The 24,671-nt window shown below is 43.6% G+C and overlaps 1 protein-coding gene across 4 annotated transcripts in view; it reads right to left on the reverse strand.

Moving 5' to 3' along the window:
* Positions 1–12,968, reverse strand: part of LOC147423391 (uncharacterized) — a 114,230-nt gene extending 101,262 nt beyond the window's left edge. For 2 of the 4 annotated variants that reach the window (XM_086501800.1, XM_086501797.1), the window contains exon 1: positions 12,889–12,968. The gene's annotated coding sequence lies outside the window, so the exon portion shown is untranslated. Of the gene's footprint in view, positions 1–10,448; positions 12,641–12,888 lie in introns of those variants that run through there. The other 2 variants (XM_086501801.1, XM_086501798.1) reach the window with 1 other exon arrangement.
* Positions 12,969–24,671: the final 11,703 nt, after the last annotated feature.

Below are 24,671 nucleotides of genomic sequence, written 5' to 3' on the forward strand. Positions count from 1 at the left end.
ATATAATTAACAACATCAACCATTTATAGGCTACTTAAGGACCTCTCTTCTTAAGCAAGAAAAGAGAAACCAAATGCTCTGATACCAATGTAATGGAATTGGCCTATTTAGTTTGAGAGTAGCGGAAATTAATGAGCATACTTTTGAGAAATGACTTTGTGAGCATAGCGGGTGAACATAATTGAATATAGCAACATAATCATAGCAATTAGTTAACTTGGCATGGACAATATTTTTGCAAGAAAGAGAATTTAGAGAACATGACAACAATTAAGGACCGGATTTATGTGGAGCCGGTCCCCCCTCCAATAGGCATTTGTATTATGATTTCTCCCATTAAGAGAGAATTGTTACAATACAATCTTTGTGTTCCTTGTGACCTAGGTGATGCAATGAAGATGGAAAGCTTCATGCATCACAAACATAACATAAACTTGAAGAAAGCTTTAACTATCCCAAGCCTCAGTCCCAAGACCTCAAACACCTTCGAAGGTGGAGAGAGCTAGCAGGGAATGAGGGTAGGGAAGAGGAGGAAGAAACATTTCGTAGGAGAAAGAATTAGTTCCTCACTTATCATAACTCTTGTTGCTAGCATACATAATAGCATAGTAATGAAGAAGAAGGAGATGCCAAGCTTAAGCATTGAAGCATGGCTCTTGGTTGGATTTGCAGTCCATATCCAAGAGTGTTGGTGTAGGCTCTCAACCTCTACTTACTTGCAGAAAAAGAGGGAGCTCTTGCACTTTGCATAGCACATAATGAGAGTGTTTGTGAGTGTGTGTGGGTGAGTATACCCCCTAAGCAACCCCCTAGCTTGCTTGGGTCGACCCCCCCCCCTTGTAGCTCATGCTTGAAGCTCATTGGACCCCTCCAAGCCTAGCCAATCACAAGCAGGAGGCATTACAAGCAACAAGGGTAGCCTTGAGACAAGTGTCCCCCTTTTCCCTTTGAGAGAGAGGGCTAGATAAATGCTAAATCAATTAATTAAATCTCCTAAATTATTATTGGACCCCTTGGGTGGCCAACCAATAGGCTTCAGGCACACCATGAGGGCAACATGAGGAGGAACTTGAAGAGTGTCCCTCTTGCTTTCTTTGTACCATGCATGCCTTGTGTGAGTGTGTGGGTGTTCTCTCTCATCCCCCCTCATGTAGGGCTCGCCCCCTCCTTGTAGGGATTGAATATTTGACTTTTTGACACCTCAAGCCCCTCATACATAGGCCCAATTCCCACCACAAGCTTTGCCGTTAAGCACTTTAAGCTTGGGCTAGGTTCTCACCTTAAGTGCAACCCTAGCATCTCAAGCATGTCAAGCACCTCAAGCATCTCAAGCACCTCAATCATCAAGCACCTCAAGCACCTTAGTCATCAAGCATGACAAGCAGGACAAGCACCTCGAGCTCGGTCGGGTTCCCGCGCCTCAAGGTCAACCCTAGCTTACCTAAGGTCAAAGGACTTTTACACACATTATTGGAGGTCTTCAATGAAGCTAACCCTAAGGTCTTATGCTCCGTTGGTTAGCCTTGCCCTTTGATAGACCATCTCTCATTTGGGCCTCTTTACCATTTGCCCCATGTTGAGATAGATCTATAAGCACATGTCTATATCTTAACCCTTGTTCCCGTTTATTCTCCCACATTAAGTGATCAGTTTAATATGAGAGAATCATTTGGGTTGGTTAGATATTAGATATTAGATTTTATGACATTCTTTATATTGCATCAACACAGTACAAGCTGATACTCCAGACTCTACACCTTCTCCAGGAAGCATGCCAAAGAATGAGCCCTAACCTCATATTTAAAGACCCTTGGCCTAAAACGCAATTACAGTGAAAAGCCTTCAAAACTCAAAAGCTCTTGGTCCAAAAAGCAATGCCAAAAGCTGCCAGCTTTTCGTAAATCGCGCTGGTGTCCGTACAGCAAGCCACGTGTCAAGCGCCACGTCAACAAATCAGGGTTAGGATTAGGATTAGGGTTTTTGATTTTAGGGTTAGGATTTCGTCAGAATTAGGGTTATTGATTTTAGGATTAGGGTTTTAAAAGAATTAGGGTTTTGGACAGAATTAGGGTTTCTGATTTTAGGGTTAGGGTTTCGAGCAAAATTAGGGTTTCTAATTTTAGGGTTAGGGTTTTAGCAGAAATAGGGTTTTTGACAAAATTAGGGTTTTTTATTTTAGGATTAGGGTTTCAGCAGAATCAGGGTTTCGGGCAACCATGTCATCACTTTGTGACACTTGGGGCCCCATCGGACGGGTCCCCATCAGTTCATATGACTTCTTCTTCTGTTACTGGTTCTTCTTAGGGTTTAGGCCCCTCGGCCGGCATCTGCAAGTTGCCTCCATTCTGCAGGGCTTTGACGCGTCAGCAGTTTGTTACAATATCTCAAAACGGAAAAGTGTTTTGAATGTGGGAAACAAGGACATATATCTGCGCAGTGCCCTAAAAAGGCACAAGAATAAAAACGATTGACAGATTGAAAAAAGAATTGGGCAAGGAGTTACTCGCTCCAGAACAGATACTGAATAGAAAATTGATGAAAAAAATACTGAGGAGCTTACAATATTTTATTATGAATGGATAATTTTGAAATAGAATTTTTCGAACATGACTTTGATTTATGTATGAAATTAATGTTTTTTGGAAAATATTGCTATTTGTGAACAGATAACATGTGAAATTGAAAATGAGATGGGTAACGAATCGGGAGCAATGATAGCTCTTGAATGAACCCGATTGTGATTCGAGATAAGAATTATGAATTTTGAATCATGATGATGAATGACTAAATGAAACTGTGGTGAGCGCATTAAGAGTTCTCGAGGGATGAGATGGGTACACAACAATGAGATGACTGATGGAAACACTCTATTCAACATGAACTTAGTGTTTGATTGATGAACTGGAATTGCCGAAAATGATTACTCACACATGTGATTGTGTTTAAGTGCAGGATTGAAAGATGGAATGATTGACAAAATGCCTACAGCATTTCGGTCTTGAGAAATCTATGGACATGATCGCAATAAGGAATAGTTAATCCGACATCAATGAGGTCCGGTGTTGATCTAGATGCGATTGCTAAATACGTTGCCAAGAATCATGCTCATAGATCAGAATGGATTCTATGTGATATGATCTAAATGTGATGAGATTGTCGTCTTTGTACAAGTGCTAGATTTGTGTCCGTCTAGTGCATCGGTACTTAGAGTCAGTGTCTACTGAACTGGTTTATGGCTTATGTCTGATTTTGCAACGTAATCGAGGGCAATTACAATTCTTTCAAGAGGGGAGTATATCACAAACTAATGATGTCGCATGACCACCCGGGCAAGGAGCAAAGGACTTGGACAGCAGTATGAATTTCGGATGACGTGGACAACAATACGGAATTTCGTGAATGGCGCTGGCATGCTGACGTGGCAGCTGTACAAACCTCCATGTTTTGCATTGATGCCACGTGGTAGGCTTTACGGATTTATTGCTTTTGAACTGAATGCTTTTGGGGCATTCCTTGTAAGAATAAATAAGACCCTTGGGGCCTCACTCTGCAGAGCATCTAGACACAGAGTCTGAGAGCAAAGGTTCTGCGGGTGTTGTACTTTGCTCAAGCATTAATATAAAAAGAAATACCGAAAGGGCCGCCAGATTTTGGGGCCAATACCTCTGGGCACGGAACTATGCCGGGCCAATCTGAGTCCGAAAAAGCATGTAAATTTGGCGGCGATGATCCCCCCTTGGGATAAAACAAGCCAAGATGTAAAGTGCCACTAAGGTAGCGAAAAATCCTCTTGACAACCTGCTAATGCTTAGACCCTGGGCTAGGCAGAAATCTGCTAACCTGTGAGACTGCAAACTGAATATGTGGCCTCGTGTTGCATACATAAATGAGGCAACCAACAGCAGTTTGGTAAAGAGTGACATCAGCAAGATCGCCAGCATCATGTAGACTCAACTTTGAACCTGTTTCCATGGGAATGGCAATAGGTTTGCAATCCACAAGTCCAAACTTACATAGCAATGTCTCTATGTAACTTTTCTGACACAAGGCAATACCACCATCACACTGCTTAAACTGTACGCCCAAATAATGATGCAACAACCCCAAATCTTTCATCTTGAAAGTAGCATTCAAATCAGTTTTAAATTCAGTAATATGTCTCTCATTTGGTCCAGTGATCAGCAAATCGTCTACATAAAGAACCACAATGAGACGTACATCACCCTCACGCTTTACATACAATGTGCTTTCTGTTGGACTGTTACGAAAGCCTTGTTTGACCAAATGAGTGTCAGCTTTCTCATACCAAGCACGAGGAGATTGCTTCAACCCATACAAAGCCTTGTTACATTTGCACACTTTGTCCTCTTCTCCTTTTATGACAAAACCGCGAGGCTGCGTTACATAAAATTCCTCAAATATGTCACCATTCAAGAAAGCAGTAACAATGTCTGATTGATGTACATCCCAACCAAAATGAGCTGCCAATGCACATAGAAAACGCATAGTAGTCATACGACAAGTGGGAGCAAAAGTCTCTTCATAATCTATGCCTTTTTGCTGTGCATAACCCTTTGCAAGCCTTATGGTGATCAATCTCACCATCCGGCTTGCGTTTCAACTTGTAAACCCACTTCGTACCAATGGCCTTTTTACCAGGAGGCAAATCACATAAAGTCCATGTGTCATTTTCTATGAGTGCATCATATTTTGATTGCATGGCAGCCATCCAATTTTCTGAATTCTGTGCTTCATCAAAAGATAGAGGCTCCTCAACATCATGTAAGCTAAACACAGCCAAAGCATAACAATCCGATGCATAAGATGCATGGCGAGAGCCTGAACGAGTACAATTAGACAAAGGTGCATCCAATTTACTGTCACGCAAAGTATGCACCAGTCATTTTGGCATACCTCTAGCCTGCTCATTCTCAGCCCTTTCCTCATCGAGTACATCATGTACATGTGCAGCAGTAATAGGCTGATCTAAAACATTTTCAGAAACTCCCATAGGCTGTACATTTGCCTCATTGGAACTTACCTTCGTATTTCCACCACTGAAAAGAAGCAACAAAGTGTCATACATGTCCTGTGAGCTTACATTACTGTCTCTAGTACATGACAGCAAGGGCTGAACAGAATCTTCCACAAACACTACATCCCGTGAAACCAGAATACGTTTTGTTTGCGGATGATACAACCTGTAACCTTTGCTTTCAGCACTATAACCAACAAAAATACATTTGACAGCCTTATCATCCAATTTTTTGCGCTGCACTTGTGGCACCAAAACATATGCCAAACAGCCAAAAACACGCGTGTGCTCAATAGAAGGCTTTCTATCATGCCATGCTTCATATGGAGTAATAGACTGCAAAGCTTTCGTAGGACACCTGTTAAGTACATAAGTAGCATACATGATGGCCTCAAGCCAAAAAGAATGCGGCAAAGCTTGACTTTTGACCATACATCGTGCCATTTCCGTCAGTGACCTGTTTTTCCTCTCAGCAACACCATGTTGCTGAGGTGTATAAGGCACTGTACATTGGTGTTTTACCCCATGACTAGCCAGAAATGCATTAAATTCATGAGACATATACTCCCCCCCTCGATCGGAACGGAGGGTGCCCATAGTACATTTCGAGACATTTTCAACCATAGCCAGAAATTGTTTGAAGCACATAAAAACTTCGGACTTTGCTTTAAGCGGTAATAGCCATGCATGCTTGGAGTAATCATCAATGAAATTCACGAAGTACAGGTAATTGACCAAGGACAGAGTTTGCATGGGCCCACAAACATCACTATGCACAAGCTGCAACCTGCATGTGGCCCTAACTGAACCATCCTTTGGAAACCTCGAACGCTGCATCTTACCTAGAATACAGCCTTCACAAACATTTTTTACAGGTGCTTCAAGAGGCGGCAAAGAAGCAACCATATCAGATTTCTGCAAACGCAGCAAACTGGCAAAATTCAGATGACCAAAACGTGCATGCCAAAGTTTTGCATCTGAAATAGCCCTTGAATCTACAACAACATTTGCAAAATTTTGTCCACACTTGTCATACAAAGTGAGCTTATACAGCCCAAGGCACAAAAGGCCAGATGCAACAATTTCATCACGAAAACTGAGATCATGAACTGTACATCTGTCATCCACAAATTTGACTACAAGTTCAAGTCTAGCAAGTGCGGATACGGACTTCGCTTTAAGCAGAAATACCCATGCATGCCTGGAGTAATCATCAATGAAAGTCACGAAGTACACGTAATTGTCCAAGGATGGAGTTTGCATGGGCCCACAAACATCACTATGCACAAGCTGCGACCTGCATGTGGCCCTAACTGAACCATCCTTTGGAAACTTAGAACGTTGCATTTTACCCAGAATACAGCCTTCACAAACATGTTTGATAGGTGCTTCAAGAGGCGGCAAAGAAGCAACCATATCAGATTTCTGCAAACGCAGCAAACTCGCAAAATTCAAATGACCAAAACGTACATGCCAAAGTTTTGCATCTGAAATAGCCCTTGAATCTGCAACAACATTTGCAAAATTTTGTCCACACTTGTCATATAAAGTGAGCTTATACAGTCCACTGCACAAAAGGCCAGATGCAACAATTTCATACCAAAACTGAGATCATGAATTGTACATCTGTCATCCACAAATTTGACTACAAGTCCAAGTCTAGCAAGTGCGGATACAGACAAGAGATTCTTCTTGATCCCAGGTACATAAAGTGCATCAACAAGTGTAAAAGAACTGCCATTAGCAGCAGTAAGCACAATCTTTCCAACTCCCTGAACCGGATAAGAGGCATTGTTGGCACAAGTGACTGAATTTCCATGAGGGACAGACTTGAGAGAGGTGAACAATAGCACCACTGTAGAAATACAACACATGTGAATCTGCAACAACTGACAAGCATGCATCATGGACAGCATGATTGTAAGTGCACTCTACACTAAAAGCCCATTCTGCATCAACATCAACAACACAGTCTCCTTTTACAGAAGACTCAACAATGGTTGCATTTGTAGTGGAACCAATATTTGCAGTGGAACCACCCTCTTTCTTCTTAGCCTCTTTGGCCTTCAACTTAGAACACTGCTTGATCAAGTGATCATTAGCTTTACCATAATGGCAACGCATCTTCTTTTTGCCCTTATCACCAAAATTTCCAGACGAATTGCTGCCAGCAGGAGCATTAGGAAGAGAAGTTTTGCCACTCGCAGCAGAACCATAAGAAGTGGTTGCATTGTTGTTACCACCCTTTCTTTGAAATGCATTAGAAGCATGTTCAACTGCACGCTGTCTAGTCCTGTTTTTTCTGGAAAAGTGACTCTTGCAACAGCAATGTGCATAACGCATCAAACTTGACGACTTCTGGATTTCCTTGGGTCATAAGTCTCCAAGTACTAGCAAAGTCTGGTAAGAATCTGGTAAGGCATCAAGAACAGTCTGCACAAGGGAACTGTCTGAAATGACTTCACCTGCAGAAATAAGTTGTTCATTGATATCCTTGACACCAGCAAGAAAAGTGTCCATATCATCTTCCTCATACATAATCTTCGACTCCAGCTCTTTACGCAGCAAAGCAATTTTAGCCTCATTGCGGCTCGCATAAAGACCTGCTAGAATATCCCAAGCCTGTTTTGCAGATTTTGCTGAACGGATGTGAGGAACAATGGTGCGCTTCACAGAAAACGCAATCAATGCATGAGCCTGCGCATCCTTTACATCCCAACGAGCTTGTTCTGTCGTAGACAAAACAACTCTAATAACAGCAATCCTTGCAGCAAGACCTGCAACATCCTCAACATTGCCTACATCCTCAGAACCAGGACGTACATCCATAGTTACCCGGAACGCGGAACGGGAACGGCAACGGGATCCCCGTGGAACGGGGGAACGGCTAGGGGTCCGGAACGGGAACGTCGCGGAACGGGAGGTATAAAAAACACCCAAATAGTGCAATTTTTAGCTCCTTGTGTTTAAATACAAGGAGTATTAGAGTGCTTTGACTCTAATACTCACAAAAAACTCGTTTTGAAGACCATTCAACCTTGCTATGACTAGATGATGAGAGAGAGAGAGAGAGAGAGAGAGAGAGTGAGATGGAGAGGGAGAGATTTGAGAGAGTGGGAGGGAGAGGAAGAGAGCTTGAAGGCTTGAAGCCTTGAGCCTTGAGAGAGTGAGTCTTGAGAGGGAGAGATCTTGAGAGTGAGAGGGAGAGATCTTAAGAGTGAGAGGGAGAGAGCTTGAGCCTTGAGGATTAGCTTGTGAAGAGAAAGGGGGAGGGGGGTGCATTTTATGAGTCCTTGAGGCCTTGCACACTTTCAAAAGAAGCCCAAACATTTACTTCAATTTTTTCAAATTTTGCCAAATTTGTTTGTAGCCGTTGGCCGTTCCAGGGGCATTCCGGAACGGTCCGGGGGAGTTTCGGAACGTTCCGGAACGGCCGTTCCGGTTTGCATTGGCCACCCGGAACGTCAGACATTCCGGGACGTTCCGAAACGTTCGGGAAGGGAACTGCCCCCCGGAACGCCGGAACGGGGGCTAGGGGGCGTTCCTCGGTAACTATGCGTACATCAATGTCCTGCACAATATTCCAGACGCCCTTTGACACAAGAACATATTGCATCATATAAGCCCACATAGGATAATTGTCCCCATCCAACCTGTCCTCAACAGCAAACATCTTAAAGACATCTGTGTTGTTGTCAGCCATGGTAAATGATGCACCTGATGTGAAAACTGCCCGAAAATAGAAGAAACGGAGCGAGAACAGCACGTGCTATATAGCAAACCGTAGAAGACTGTAAGGTACCTGTTATGCAGAAAACGACACTAACAGAAATTCTGCACAAAATGACGAAATTGCCTGTGCAGACCTGCCTGTAGTGGAAACGGAGGCCGAAATGAGCCCGAACCAAAAATCTTGAAATGAGCCTTGAAATTTTCGTCGACCTGCGAACGCTTGCCAAAGCTCACTGAAATCGGAGAAAGTGAGCAGGCGTGTGCTGGAGCAGTTGGCGACTAAGGCCGGGAGGACGTAACCTGCTCTGATACCAATTGTTGGAATCAAGGTTGCAGAGAAACGCACAGCTTAGAGAAGACGAAGGAAGCTCAAGGCACACAATAGAGAGTGTGTTACTTAGTGTGCAATGGAAAGATAGATAGCCCTAGAGTGATGGGCGTATATACAATGCAAGGGGTAAAAAACCTCCTAAAGAGGGAAAAAAATGCCCCGGCGGTCCTAGTGTGTTCACACACATCACTACCACATGTATATGGTAACACATTTCCCCAGTCACGATACAAGGAGACATGTTTGTGGCACCATGCCTCGGAATAGCTTGTATGAGGATGAGTGTCGACAACCTAGAGCTAGATATTGCACCTGTCAATTTTGCGGATGCATAGGGACAATATGCGACTAGTCTCTACACAGTGCGATCACATGACCAAGATGGTCTATATAGAGAGCATTTACATCATGCTCGAGATACATTCAATAGAGCCACATGTGAAGGCTTTCCTAAGAACCGGAGAACTAGCACTATTGTGCCGATATTGAAGGCTGGGGATCCTAGTCGAAGGACCTTTCTTTACAATGAGGCATGGTCACCATTGGCACACAGGGCTCCCATTTGGGCTTTTTTCTCTCCCATTACTCGATGTACCCATTGTATGTCTTGTGCCCTTTGTTCTAGAAGAGTCTCCCCTCTTTGTATGGTTTTCCCTCATGCTAGGGGTGATGTACTCCATTGGACAACTTCAAAAACTAATAGAAGACCTGCCTTCACAATCAGGCAAGGTCTTCATTGACAGTACAAACCTCCTGTTGGCTTTTTCCCCCTCCCATTATGAGTTTTGCATTTCTTGTGTCTTTCTATAGAAGGATCTCTTTGGCCCCCAAGAAGAAAAAGAAATCACTTTGAAGTAAAGACTATCTTGTGGTCATGTATGGTTGGTGTTCTTCTAGATGAGGTGCACCTTCTTCCACAACACATTATTGTTTCCACTTGTTGCAACGATCGGTATGCTCATGAAAAAGTTTCTCACTTCTGCTATCATTCCCTTGCATTTCACCATGATATTTCTCAATTGCAGCGTGTTGATTTCCCTCTCATCGATCTACAAAGTACTTTTGGATGTTAGAGTTTCGCTTTGCTGACCCACCCACTTTTCCGTCATTGGGTTTCCTCTCCCGTCAGCAAGGACATGGCAAAACCACACTTCTTTGAGGCAACATACACTCCTTATGTCTTCTTCAAATCTTCTTTTCAAGCAATCTCTAAATAATTGCTTCTATTTATGATTTCTTGTTGGAGAGGCTTCTCATTAAGCCTTTCCCATTTGTAAATTGACTTTTATGTACTATAATAGGTACTTTTTTTATTTAAGCAAAATAAGGTGAAAAGTCACAATGGATTACATAAGAGGGTGACAAATAGTGTATGTGGCCCACTTCTCAATGCCTCCCTTTATACAAACAGGAAATAAAATGCCAACTAGCATTCACCATCTCTCACACAGTGGCCTACATGCACAAAAGAAAATTCTTAGTCAATACCTCTCTCCTCTCTCACAAGAAATAGAAAAAAGGAGTTTGTCATAGTCAACTTTGTGGAAATAATAATCCACATCATCACACAGTCATCATCCGACTTGGCACAACGGCCCGCACCCCAAGATATCACGCGGACTCGTAGCGTCCTGTGTAACGTAACTATACTCATGGATTCATTATATCATCGTTGCTTGCCTCAAAAGAGTGGCACGCCCCTACCTGCCACTCTTCTCTCTCTCTCTCTCTCTCTCTCTCTCTCTCTCTCTCTCTCTCTCTCTCTCTCTCTCTCTCTCTCTCTCTCTCAGGCTCTTGCCTCCTCCACATGGTATCATCGCAGCAGCCAGAAGATCACGCCTCCCCTCTCAGGAGCACCACCGTGCAGCCCCTACGCATTCTCTTGGTAGCGGCTCACCCCCTGTGAAGAGCCCCATCATGCAGCCTCCTATGCTTCTCCTACTTTGGGCAACAAATCTTGTCACGGCCCCTCGGCTGCCTTGCGGCGAGCCCCCCATAGTTGTTGTGGAGCATCACCTTGTTCCCCAACTCCTTCAGCCCTGTCTCAGTTTCCCCACAAGGCACAGCCCCTACCTACAATCTTATCAATAGGCCTTCAACCCTGTTCGCAAGCCGGGGCTGCGTCGTCCCTCCTCGCAAGTGCTGCCCACCTCGCAACCCTCTGCAAGTTCCCACCCAACCCCTACTTGCAGACGCTGTTGCACCTCCCGCTGTTGGGGCCGCTCCAACCATTGTGCCCCTTCTTGCCAACCTGGCTGCTCCTCCTATGGCTCAATACACCTAGGCAAGGCCAATTTCAGGCGCTGCTCCCTCAGCCAGCTATGCACCTGCTCCTGAATTTACCTCCGTGCCCAGCGCCACAGAACCGCTTTGGCGGCGAGCCACCTCACAAGCCTACTGCATCAAGCGGTGTTATCCACCCTTCCAAGGATTTGAGAAAATCCAAGCTCTGGCCTCTCCTTGAAGCTACAGTGAATACTTCTTCAAATCCATTTTTCAAGCTGGATATACTTGATGCTTACATGACTGTATCCCTCCCTCCTGAGCATCAGTTCCACACTTTACCAGTTGAAACCCTCTTCCACACCGAAGCTCAAGTCATTGATACCGCCTTGAATCTTTTTCCTCCGACGCTAACCAATGACATTTTTCTCTCAATGACAGCTAGAGCGTTCCAAAGTGTCTTGCCAACACTAAATGTCTGCCTATCCTCATGGTCTTCCATTGCTTTTGACCCTGGTGGACAATCTAATCATCACTCACCCTCATGTTCCGAGCAGCTCCCCCCAAGCTACCTCCTTGCAATCCGACGCTGCTAATTTCACTCCTTGACAACCTACAGCAAGCCGTTTGCCTCACCACCCTGGTCCTATCCATCTCCACCTTCTACAATCATCTTTATGGCCAATGCACCTTATCCTCGACATCGACTATTACTCCCAAACTTGGATTCATGCTTTCATCTCACTTGCCGGGGCGAATGTGTGGTTTACAAGCTCGTGAAATCACTCGTACAATGGACCTAGCGAAGTCATTCAAAGGTCGTCCAAAGCGGCAATGAGAGTTGTTGAACTTCTTCATTGAGAAGTCAAACATTGATCCGGGTTGAAGTTTTTCTGAAGATGAACCAACTTCAAGCCTGCATCAGCATGATTGTACAAACCAAAGCATACAATAGATTTCATCTCTCACTATGCACCTACACACGCCTCTATATGGACAATGTGCCTTACGGGGCGTGTGGAAATAATAATCCACACCATCACAGTCATCATCCAAGTTGGCACAACAGCCCGCATCCCAAGATATCGTGCGGCCTCATAACGCCCTGTGTAACTGCCCACACTCGTGTATATAACCATACTCATGGATTGAATATATCATCGCTTCCTGGCATCGTTTCTTGTCTCCTCTTGCCTGCACACCCCTGCATGCCCCCCTCTCTCTCTCTCTCTCTCTCTCTCTCTCTCTCTCTCTCTCTCAGGTTCCTTCTCTCTCTGAGGCTCTTGCCTCCTCCACAAACTTGCCATGAGGCACTTATCGACAAGCTTTATCCTACAGTCTGCGATTGCTCTCAAGAGTTCAATGCTATACTACGGCCTTATGTAGGCCAAAAATGCGTGTGTGTGTGTGTGTGTGTGTGTGTGTGTGTGTGTGTGTGTGAGAGAGAGAGAGAGAGAGAGAGAGAGAGAGAGAGAGAATTGACTGCCTATGTATGCTTTGTTTTTGGCGGGTGGGTCGGGGTGTGTGTGTGAGAGAGAGAGAGAAAGAGAGAGAGAGAGGAGCCAACCTGGTAGAGAGGAACGAACTGGCTGCGATGCTGCTCAGAACTGCAGAAAGGATGCTCATTCAAAATGCGCGTTGGAAAACAGTTTCAATTCGGAACTTTTTGTAGTCATAATGTTTCGTATACTAGACCAGCATTTTTGTACTTTAATGTTTTTAATTATATTTAAAAATATTATTTTTTGTGTATTGGTTTATCTTTATGTTAACAAGAAGAAAACAAGGTGAGATTTCAGGATGGCTTTCCAAACAGGAAATCAAGATATGAGGGAAATAAAAATACTATATATATATATATATAAAAAGAGAGAGAGAGAGAGAGAGAGTCACAATCGCTTGTTCTTGTGAAAAAAGCTCCTTACTCTTTAAAAGCTTTAAAAATAAAAAGGTACACAAAATAAAAGCAATGTAGTCCCATCCTAAGAAAAAAGAACAAGTATAAATTGTGTGCTCATGTTGAAAATAATATAAGATGAGCAAGGATAAAAATAAATAAACAAGGCAAAGTCTTAAAAAGCCCTGAAAGGCTATGAAATGAAAGGGACCCATTTGACAAACTCCATCAACATTTAAGATGAGTCTCCATCATCGGCACTGAAAAGATTGGAAGGATGCCTAACTCGACTCAACACTAAGGCTTCTTTTAGAAAGCCAAAAAGTGATAAAATCACGAGGCCTACCCATAAGCATTCCTATATGGAGAGAGAGAGAGAGAGAGAGAGAATATTGTTCCTACGACATCAAATGCAACCCCACCCTCAAACAAAACGTGAAACATCAACCACTTTCTCACAAGCTCTCCAACCCCTTCAGGGCCGCACTTTTGACAAAAAGCCAAGACATGAAACTACTCTGCAGGAACTTTGTAGACGATGCAATAAAATCTATGGTGCCCATGCACTTGTGCCTGCAAAGTAACCTCTAATAGTAATTAATAAGTCCTACTCCAAACTAACAAGACACTTTCATTCTTTGATCACGACTTGGTACTTCATCCATACGAAGGTGGCCACCACTGTCAAGCAGATCAATTAAAGCAAGCTGAAATTGACTCCATGCATTTCTTTTGAACTCTACAAAGTAGACCATTAAAAAACAATCAGTGCTTGAGAGATCATCTATAAACCGCAACCAAATCTTGTCCAATCACGTGGGTATTGTGTGTGTATGTGAGATCTCTCTCTCTCTCTCTCTCTCTCTCTCTCTCTCTCTCTCTCTCTCTCTCTCTCTCTCTCAAATTTATTATCATATGATGGCGTTGGTGGCTATTCAACCCTATTTCGACTCTCCCCTTTTCCATACACAATGGATACCCTTTTCCATACCCTATGATCACCCTTGAGTACCTTCTGCAAAGGTAGACATTATCCATTGCCATGTGGAATGCTCTGCATGCAATTGCCTAAGTGCTCACACACACACACACACACACACACACATAGAGTAGATGCAAACTCTACAAGTTGTTCACTTCATATGTGACTGTGGCATCTAAAGCTACTCTTCCATTGCCCCCAAGTCCATTCAGCATCACAAAACAACTCTACCACCACCAACCTTCAACATAATGCGAATGGAACCTGAGTCGGATTCTTGTGACTAGCTTGTTTTCATTATGAAGCAGAAGTCCAGTATGAAGCAGCTAGGAATGCTCCATTCACCTCAATCATCTTGAAAAAAAAAAATCCTACGCATATGAACATATTACAAACTTCCCAACAAGGTTTGCACACGACAGCAATGCATCACAAAGAGGCCACAAAGGCTACTCATGCAAAGCATCATCTAGCATCTAATCACTCACATTAATTTGAATTTCTTTGTACAATACACTTGCTATACGTTATTGGACTGGCACTGCGAGCAATGAGAACTAGCTACTGCCTCAGCCTTGGAGTCAGCTAACGACAGATATAGCTATACAGCTTGTATTGCTATCCCCCTCAACATAGCTAATCCATCCCAAGGGTGAGGATCGATATTGATCCTGAGGGAGAAAGTGAAGAGCGTAGCAGTGTCCTATTACATTAATTTGAATTGTCGTGTACAATACACTTGCTATACGTTATTGGGCTGGCACTGCGAGCAATGAGAACTAGCTACTGCCTCAGCCTTGGAGTCAGCTAGCGACAGATATAGCTATACAGCTTGTATTGCTATCCCCCTCAACATAGCCAATCCATCCCAAGGGTGAGGATCGATATTGATCCTGAGGGAGAAAGGAAGAGTGTAGCAATGTCCTATTACAGACGCCTTTTAAGGGAGGGAGACGCATGGGTGAAGAGTGCATGAGAATGCGCAGATTCTGAGATGTCTTTTATAAATTGACACATGTTCTTGTGAGAGACACAGAGAGCACAGTAGAGAGAGAGAGAGAGAGAGAGAGAGAGAGAGAGAGATTATTGCCGCCGAACCCTGCAAGAAGAAACCGCAAAAGAGAGAGGGGACTTTTAAGCAGGGAAAAGAAAGACAACCAGAATATTGATCCCCCGGGTGTAGCAGACCCATTACTCCCTAATTTATGACCGCAGGGCAGGGGCGCTAGAGGCGAGAGCACTGGTACAAGGTTTGTTATATAGGATCGGGAGCATCAGCACAACACATTGGTAGAATTTGTAGGCAGCTCTGGCCGAGGCCAAGGCCCCCTATCTAGAAATGAAGACTACGAGACTCGAGAGAATATAACCAGTTGGAAGTCGAAGGCAGACTCTTGCTTATACAACAATTAGGCCGGTTGTAGGTACTGCCTATTATAGAATCTGCAGGTTCATCCCTTGCGTGAATCGTTCGGCTGGATCAGACTACAGTGGCTGCTAGTATCGATAGCAAGAAGTTCGTCTTCTCTCTTGCTAATAACTTTAACACTCTGGATCATTCCTGCTCTGACCCCCTCGCAGAACATATACTGCCACATTGCCTAGTGCTCTCTCTCTCTCTCTCTCTCTCTCTCTCTCTCTCTCTCTCTCTCTCTCTCTCTCTCTCTCTCTCTCTCTCTCTCTCTCTCTCTCTCTCTCTCTCTCTCTCTCTCTCTCTGTGCCTGCGGAGCGAGCGCCTAGCAAGCTTGCCATGTAATGCAAAACACTGAAGATAGCGAGAAGATAATATTTACTGTTGTACACTACTCTCAAGACAATGATGAAACATTACCCACGGTAAAGCTCAAGATCATTCGAGAGAAATGGAGAAGCGGCAGAAATGGAGAGACTGAGGAGGAAAGGGATAGAGAGAGAGTATTGAGCGTAGAGTATCGTCTTGCAATGAGCGTTGTTCGTGAGGATGAGTGTATAAGGTGTATACAAACAATGAGTACCCACTACCTCATCTGCCAATTAAAAAAATTATGAATTAAAAAATTTAACTCTCCTTTTTTGCTAACAAAAAAGGGAAGTCATTGCTATGGCCTTACCCCTTTGGGGTAGGCCAATAAATAAAAAACATGCAAGTTTTCTTGCAAGTGGCTCCAATTTAATATAATACGATGGAACATGTCATTCTCACAACGAGTTTGCACAATCCTCTCCAATTTAATCTAATAAGATGGAACGTGCCATTCTCACAATAGCATGCAAATTTCGGTATATTCTTTCATTCCGTTCTAATGTTCAAGAGAAAAATGATCCGATGTCCCTCATCGATACACGTAACTTGCCTTTGACCTTTCGTGTTGTCTCTACTCCTATAAGAGAATAGCATCACCATAAGTAGTTTGTTAAAGTCCAAGCATAGGTAACTATATCTAAAGAGAATGATACTTCTTTTTTATAATTGATGAATTTCACACTACTATTGTCTTCGTGTTTATGGCTCTTCTTGTTGTTTGCAACATTAATGCTTCAAATGCTGATGGAAGACTCGATTCATTGCAAATGGAGCTTGTCTTTTAGATCAACCAAGACCCGTCTACATGGATTGGAATTGGAGCTGATCTCTTGAGACAGCTAATTCCAGTGTTGAAGGATTTCAGCTACTAGAGTGGGAAGATTTCAACCAGCAGACTAGACAGAAATCAGAGACTAGACTGAAATGTGGGTACTGAAATAAGAATCAGACTTATAGACTGGAATAAGGTTCAGATTCAGATTCAGAAGACTATCGAGAAGTAAGTATCACTGAAATATATACCATGATTGAGATTACAGCGAATATGATTACAGAGAGAAAGTATAGCCGACAATACTGCCACTGATGCTCAAGTGCAATTATAGCCCAAAGCGCTAATACAAGTTATAACAATTGCCAACCCGATAATAATGTAATGGGTCCTATTTATACACTTCGGGTTTACTGTAGTAATTACTCTAGTAATTACTAAGTAATTCGTTGCCCATCTTCTAAGAACACGTTCCTACATGGTGATTATCCAACCGTCTACATCCTTCCCTTCTTTCTTGAATTTTGGCAAGATTCCAAAATTTCTGAAAAATTCTCCTGTCTGATTCTGATGTGAGACTGAAAAATCCATCGTCTGGTTCTGATGTGGAACTGAAAAATCCATTGTCTGGTTCTGATGTTGGGATGCAGGAGTTCAAGAAGGACCAAGGATTGTAGGAGGCAGCGGAAAAGGCCAAGGTGGAGCTGTCATCTCTCCCTGCCTGCTGAGAAGAAAAGTCGCCATTGAATTCTGAGATGGAACTACCCAGTATCCTTCCATTGGATCGTCTTCCTTTTGCCTTTGCTCTTTGACTGGGGTGGTGCCTGAGAAGTCCCAGCACCAGCATTCTCCTTCTGAATCAGTCGGTAAATGGCCTCCTGCTCAAGTTGATCCCGTCGGTCTGTGGTCATCTCTACCTCATAAGGTGTGAGAGAATGATAGGTTTTGGTGTCAGGCAGTTTGGAAGATTCGACCGTAAGCTGTAGTAACTGATTAGTAATCCTAGCCAATCCTCTGACCTGAATCTTCCACTGGTCCATACATAGCTGAATCCTATGTAGCTCTTCTTTCATTGCCTGAATGTCATTGATTTGAAGAGCATCATTGAGCAATGTCTGCCAAGTCTTCCATTCCACAGTTGATCGCTCATACCAATCCTGAAGCTCATCAGTTATTTTGAAATATGTGAGGCGATCAACTGGTTCTTGATGTTGAGGATACAGCACTGGAAAGAATCTTGGCAACTCAGTTTCTCTTGCTGGAACAGCATACAAGAGAACTGGAGAATCAGGCACAAATTTTGGGAAATTGAGAACAGCATGGTTCTCCTGTTGCATCACCTCTCTAGTGATTATCACTAGCTGGAATAGGGTTCGGAGAGCAGTTGCCTGTGCTCCTACTGACATTCGCGTTTGAGGTCCTTTGCTAGTGGCTCTCTCGTCCTCAATAATGGCTTTCAATCTCTGATCCAAAACACCTCTGGCAACTTGCAGTTGTACCAGAACTTCCTTGAGTTGGACCCTAATATCCTTCATGCAGCGGTAAGTTGGTTTGTTACCCAGCAGAAGTTCCAGTTCTAGAGCTAAAGACCGACAATCTGCAGTAGACTGTCTTTGCCAATGCGGGTTTGCCACTTTCTCATCAGCATTGAGTATCCATTCTAGAACTCGTTCCAACAACTGAACTGTACTGGGATGCGCAGGTAGTCTACAAGATTCTTTATCATGGAAAGCAGCGGATTTCCAATGTTCTACCATTTCCCTGGCTCCCACATATAGTCTTTGAAATCTTTCTAAATTAGTCCAGAGAGCATCATCCTCCAGATACTGTCTGGTGATGGAGGCATGTTGATGTCTCAGCTGCTTATTCAAAGTAATGAGCTGCAATGAATGGTGATGATCAATCACTGGTCCCTCATCCTGAACCTTCATTTTCCCTTTAGCCTCTCTGCTGTGATGGGATTGATCAGTTGGCTGATTCCCAATGTTACTGGGCTGCTGCTCTTCAGTCTGCTGATGATCCGACTGGTGCTCTTTATCCTGTCCTTCCTGCTGACCCTCATTCTGGTCTGGCTGGTCTAGCTGTGACTGGCCTCCTTCATCTGGCCCTGTCCCACCAGTACCAGGTCCTGGAGGTGGAGATGGTGGTGGGGCATCATCATCCTTTGTATGCCCAATTTCTTGATCATCCTCCTCCTGATCAGCTTCATCTTCTTCATCTTCTCCATCCTCATCCGGGGAAGTCTGTTGCTCAATATAATCCATTATAGCTTGGTTCATCAGAGCATTATTGAACTCACCCATCTTGTCATGCAAATCGCTCTGCATACTTTCCATCAAGGACTTTAAATTTTCTAAGTCAAAAACAGCATTTCCTGCGGGGTTTAAAATTTCAGACAAGCTATTGTAGATGTATCTGTCAGTCAGCGAACGCCTCAGAGCTGTATGGTGCAATAGCAGCTTTCTAAATTCTGCCGCTTCATTTTGAGCGTCGTTTCAGCTCGCTCGGCAGCTCTCAGTGCTTCATTCCTTTGACTCTTCATGATCATAATTTCAGACTCAACCATAGCTAACTTTTTGTTCAACAACTCCTGAGCCCTTTCTGACTGAGCTTCCAGTACCTTGTGTGGTATGTTCTGCACTTCCTGGGCTTTCTGGAGTGTTGCAATCTGATGCTGTGCTTCTGTCAAGTCAGCTTTAAGCTTTTTGACTTCATCTTCTGATCCAGCAGCCTCCACCAATTGTCCCATACAGCTGACAATGGTATTCCAAGAAGACTGTATCAATACTGAACATCTGTCTTTGACCGTGGTTGGATTAGAATCAACAGATTCATATATTGCCACAGGAGCCACGTAGGGTAAAGTTGCATAATCAGTTTTTCTGAGAAAAAGATAACGTCTCAATTTTTGGGTTTGCATTTGCTACAACCTATCCTTTTTAACCAGTTGCAGAGGGTTTCCAGAAATGGCAGGAACTTCTCTAGACAAAGTCGAGGACGCTGGACCTTTCCCTTTATCCAGTTGACTCTTGCCTTTGTCCCCTGACTGGTCTGGTACCTTCTCCTCAGTGACTGGCTTTACACGATCTTTCCCAGAGCCAGTAACAACTGTATGTTTGACAACTGACTGATCAGGCACAGTTTTCTGAGCAAATTGCTGCTCAGTTTTACTTTTCTCAGCTTTCTCAGTGCTCACTGCCTTAACCTGGCTTTCTATTTGCTTCAAGAACTCACTGCTTTTTGTCAGTGTAATTATTGGCTTCTTTGAACTGCCAGCTTCCTCTGCAGTGGCTTTCCTTTTCAGGTCATTGGAAATCGTTTGAATGTCTGTTTCCTCGTCGTCTGAGGACAGTTCAATCTTCTTTGGTTCAGAAATGGGCTGCTCACTCTAAGCCTGCTTTACCTGCTCATTAACATCTGCAGCAGCAGCCCAATACAGGAATTGCCAGACATACCATGCCTTGAAAAGAGTTTGAGATTTTAGGTTGGCAGTTTGTTGGAGTACATTATGCGAGAGTATTTGACAAAGGTTGATATGGACTTGTGGATCCAGTATCTTGGCCAACAGCATAGGAAATAATTTCTCTGACACATACGTTGGGTTATTCTTAAGACTGACTGCTTCAGCTACAGACCTGTAAGCAGCGGAGGCTTCCCGTCCTGCTACTGGAACTCCTCGAGCACTTGCCTTGCGCTTATTTCTAGCTGTTTCATCCTCCTTTAGAGCAATACTTATTTGCTGCGCAGTTGCCACAGATGGTTTGGGCTCATTAGGCATCCGAAATGCAAATGAAATGGCTTCTGGTGTCACTGACACCTTCCTATTATTTATCATAGCACTGCTAGTTTCAGCATCAAAGGAATCAAGAACTTGCTTGATGATGTCTGCATCAAAAGCAATCCTTGTAGCTTGCAACACAACTCGCAGATCCCAGAGTTGTAGCAGAGTCATTGTGTGATCAGTAAAGACATATCATTGGATTTTACTATATGGAAGAACAGGAAGGCTTGCCTTTGCCTAAGCAACTATAGCCTGGGTTTCTTCAAGAGTTTCCTGCATCTTCTCTGAGCGTTTCCTTCCACCCATACACTATGCGGTCCACAACGATGAAACAGGCGAAGGCGAAGAGGACTTACTTGTGTCAAAGCCGGTTCCTGGTGTCGCTGGTAAGGCTGTCTGACAGTCAGCTGTCTCGTCAGAGGTCGAAGTTTGCGGCTGTAGTGAAGAAACCTCGGAGCTCGGCGATGGCGAATGGTTGACAGGAGGAAAGCGTCGTGCAGGAGATTTATGAGGAAAAATGCTAACTCTCCTGACTGTTATACGTGTTCGTGCCATAAAAGCTCCACCCTCGCCGCTCCTAGACTTGTGTGCGTCGTTGCTGTCGTGGCAAACACGCATTGGACAAGACTGCAACCCATCCTTGTAATAATTACCACTGGCATACCACTTGACCGTTGGCCACTTAAAATTTGGAAAGTGTGTCCATACTGGCTCTGAACTGATTCCCACTCTGGCTGGACCATACTGGTACTGGTTCTCAGGTCAGCCTAATCTGGTTCTTCTGGTACTGGTTCTCAAGCTGGAACTGGTTGCACGTGGAAAAGACCAAAAATGTCTGATTCCGGTATCTCTTGATCAACAACCTCCAGTTCCTTAGTGACTTGTTCCAACCCAGTTTCTGTAGTCTCTGAATAATAAAGTTTGATCTTTGCTTCATTATATACTCCCGGCATCATTAGTCCAGATAAATCTTTCAATCTGACTGTGCCATTGGAGAAGACCCAATCGACCTCAAAAGGTCCTGCCCAGGCAATCTTCAAATTCGGCTTCTTTGGACCCAATTTAGACTGATATAGAAGCACTAAGTCTCCTTTCTGGAATTCTCAGACTTATTCGGCGATCATGCCAGTGCTTCCTTCTTTGTTGAACAATCTCCGGTTCCAATATAGCTCTTTGCCTGAGTTCATCTAACTGCATCAGTTCATCCAGTCTTTTCTTAAGATTATGGTTGAAGTCTAATCCATACTTCACAACCATTCTCAGACTGGGGATTACAAACTCCATAGGAACCACAACTTCAGTACCATACACCATTCTGAATGGTGTCATTCCAGTAGTTACCTTATAAGCTGTCCTATAAGCCCATAGAGCAGTCTGAAGCTTCAAATCCCACTGGTCTGGTTTCTTTTGCACCACCTTAGTGAGAATAGTCTTAATTGTCTTATTGCTACTTTTAGCCTGTCCATTGCATCTGGGATAGTAAGGAGTAGATTTCCGATGCTTAACTGAAAGCATATCCAATAGGATTTCCATAATATCATTGATAAAATGTGTCCCTTGATCGGTCACAATTTCCACTGGACATCCATATCGGCAGACAATATTCTCAAACAGAAACCTTGCAATTGACTTGGCTGTGTTGTCAGGAAGAGCCTTAGCTTCAACCCACTTGGTAACATAACAAGTAGCCATCACGATGTACTTGTTCTTCCTGGGAGTCACCAAGGTCCCATAAAATCCAATCCCCATTTCATGAATACTCCCAATGGTTGTATTGGCATTAAGGGAGTCATGTCTGCAGCTGTTGGTCGGCCCATTCTTTGGCATATGTCACAAGTTTTACAAAAGCTTATGACATCAGCGATCATTGTTTGCCACCACAAACCTGCTTGTAGAATCTTCTTGTAGGTCACTTCGTTGGAAAAGTGTCCACCAGACTCGCCATTATGCGCTTCTGAGATAACTTGCATTCTTCCTTCCATAAGGACACATCTTCGAAGTATACCATCCACACCTAATCGATAAAGTACTCCCCCGATGATGGTAAATTTCAGGCTTTTTATGATCAGAGCTTTCTTCTGATTCTGTTTCCAATCCTCTGGAAAGGCACCTTGGGAAAGGAATTGATAAATACCATACCATTCAGGATCCACTGATTCTTCTGCTTCTAACTCAAAAAAATCAACATCCACTAGTTCATCTCTCAGAGGTGATTCTGATTATCCTTCTGTACTTCTGGAAAGAAAGTCAGCTTCACAGTGGTTTTGGCCAGGCTTATGGAAAATTTTGAATTCAAATTCCATAAGGAACATCATCCATCTTATCAGCCTGCCTTGAATAATAACTTTGTTAATTAGAAACAGAAGATCTTGATGATCCACATAAAAATGGAATAACTTCCCCAATAGGTAATGCCTGAACTTCGTAGCACTAAAAACCATTCCGAGGGCTTCTCTTTCAGTAGTCGTATAGCCTTGTTCAGCCTGACTGAATCTCCGACTAGCAAAATAGACCAGATAGTCTGTCCTGCCATTTGGCTGAGCTAATATTGCCCCCATTGCCAATCCTGAAGCATCTACATGTACATGAAAAACAATATCCCAATTCGGCTGCCTGAGGACTGGTTTACTGGTAATGGCTTTTTTCAAATTCTGGAAACTCTCCTCACACTCAGCAGTCCAATTGAACTTACTGGTCTTCTTTTTAAGCTCATATAGTGGTACTGCTTGAGAAGCAAACTTGTGTACAAATATTCTATAGAAATTCACGTACCCCAAGAAAGAACTCAATTCAGAAGCAGTTCTGGGTGCTTTAGCTTGTTGGACACACTGCATTTTGTCATTGGCCATTTCTATTCCATTGCGGGAAACCACATGTCCTCCTCCTTTTTGTTTGGTCGATTCTTCAGCGTAGTCCCAAGAAGGTCCATTCATTTCTAAATCATTATTCTGATCCAGTGGATACTCTTCATAACATACTGATTCTTCCATTATACCAGTATCAGCTGGTTCCTCCATTCTTCCAGTTAGCTGAACGGTTCTTTCCCCTGTATTGACTTCAGTAAACTGATCAGGGAATTGTCTCTTCTGCTTGTCAGCTTGCTCTTTGTTCAGCAGGACTGCATTCGAATCAATTTCTTTCAAAGGAAATATGTTCATAGCTGCTAGCATTCACTCAATTTTCCTAGCTCGGTATTTCTGACACAACTCCTTCGGCCTCAGTTCCTTTTTCTAGCTCCTGGTGTTGTTGGTATGGATTTTGATTCTGTCATTGGCCCCTTCTATGGTTAAAGTCTGGTTTGCGTAGTCATGAACAGCATGTGCTGTTCTTAACCATGGGCGGCCTAGTAGCATTCTATATGCTCCCTGCACATCCAAGACTAGGAAACTGGTTTTGAATTTCTCCCTCCCAACTCTTATTTGCATGTTTTCAATCATACCCGTCGCTTGTACGACTCGATGATCTGCCGTTCTTACTTTGAATGGTGTTGGTTTCATGTTAGTGATACCCATTCTTTGTTGAAGATGGGCTCCCATTATGTTGACTCCTGCTCCTCCATCCAGTATGACGCTTGAGAGAGGTTCCCACTGCTTCTTGACCTTGTAGTCTACCTGAATAAGTGGAACTTCATCATCCCGGACAGCCGTCAGGTCCATTGTTCTGGCCTCTGCCTCAGTCTTCCTACGTTGTCTGATAAAGTTGGCCACCTCAGGTAAGGTCTTTCTTATATCCTCCAGCTCTACAGTCAGCTTTTGGATTCTATCACAAATTTTCACCTAAATTTCCTCTCGCTCCTGGTCAGACTGATTGTCAGAGCTTGAAGAACTAGTGTCTTCACACTGCCATTCTTCTTTAGCAGTACTACTCTTTCCTTCCACTCCCATTCATCAGCTAGTCCATGTACTACAGCCAGCATGGTCTCTGTCATGGCCGGTACTGACTGATCTTTATCAGTTGATTGGGCTGGTATCTTCTGAATGACTCTAGCTTCGGAACTTTCTGGCTGCTCTGGCAGCTTCTTAGCTAAATCCTCTGTGATTTTAGCTGCTAGTTCCCGCTGCTCTTGCCACTCATCTACCACCTTTTCTTTACCTTTGGCCTTCCAAACTTCCCTTTGTTGGGCCCACTTGCTGCT

Source organism: Adiantum capillus-veneris, chromosome 26 (assembly GCF_014529385.1).
Source record: "Adiantum capillus-veneris isolate H3 chromosome 26, ASM1452938v2, whole genome shotgun sequence".
Taxonomy (NCBI): Eukaryota; Viridiplantae; Streptophyta; class Polypodiopsida; order Polypodiales; family Pteridaceae; genus Adiantum; species Adiantum capillus-veneris.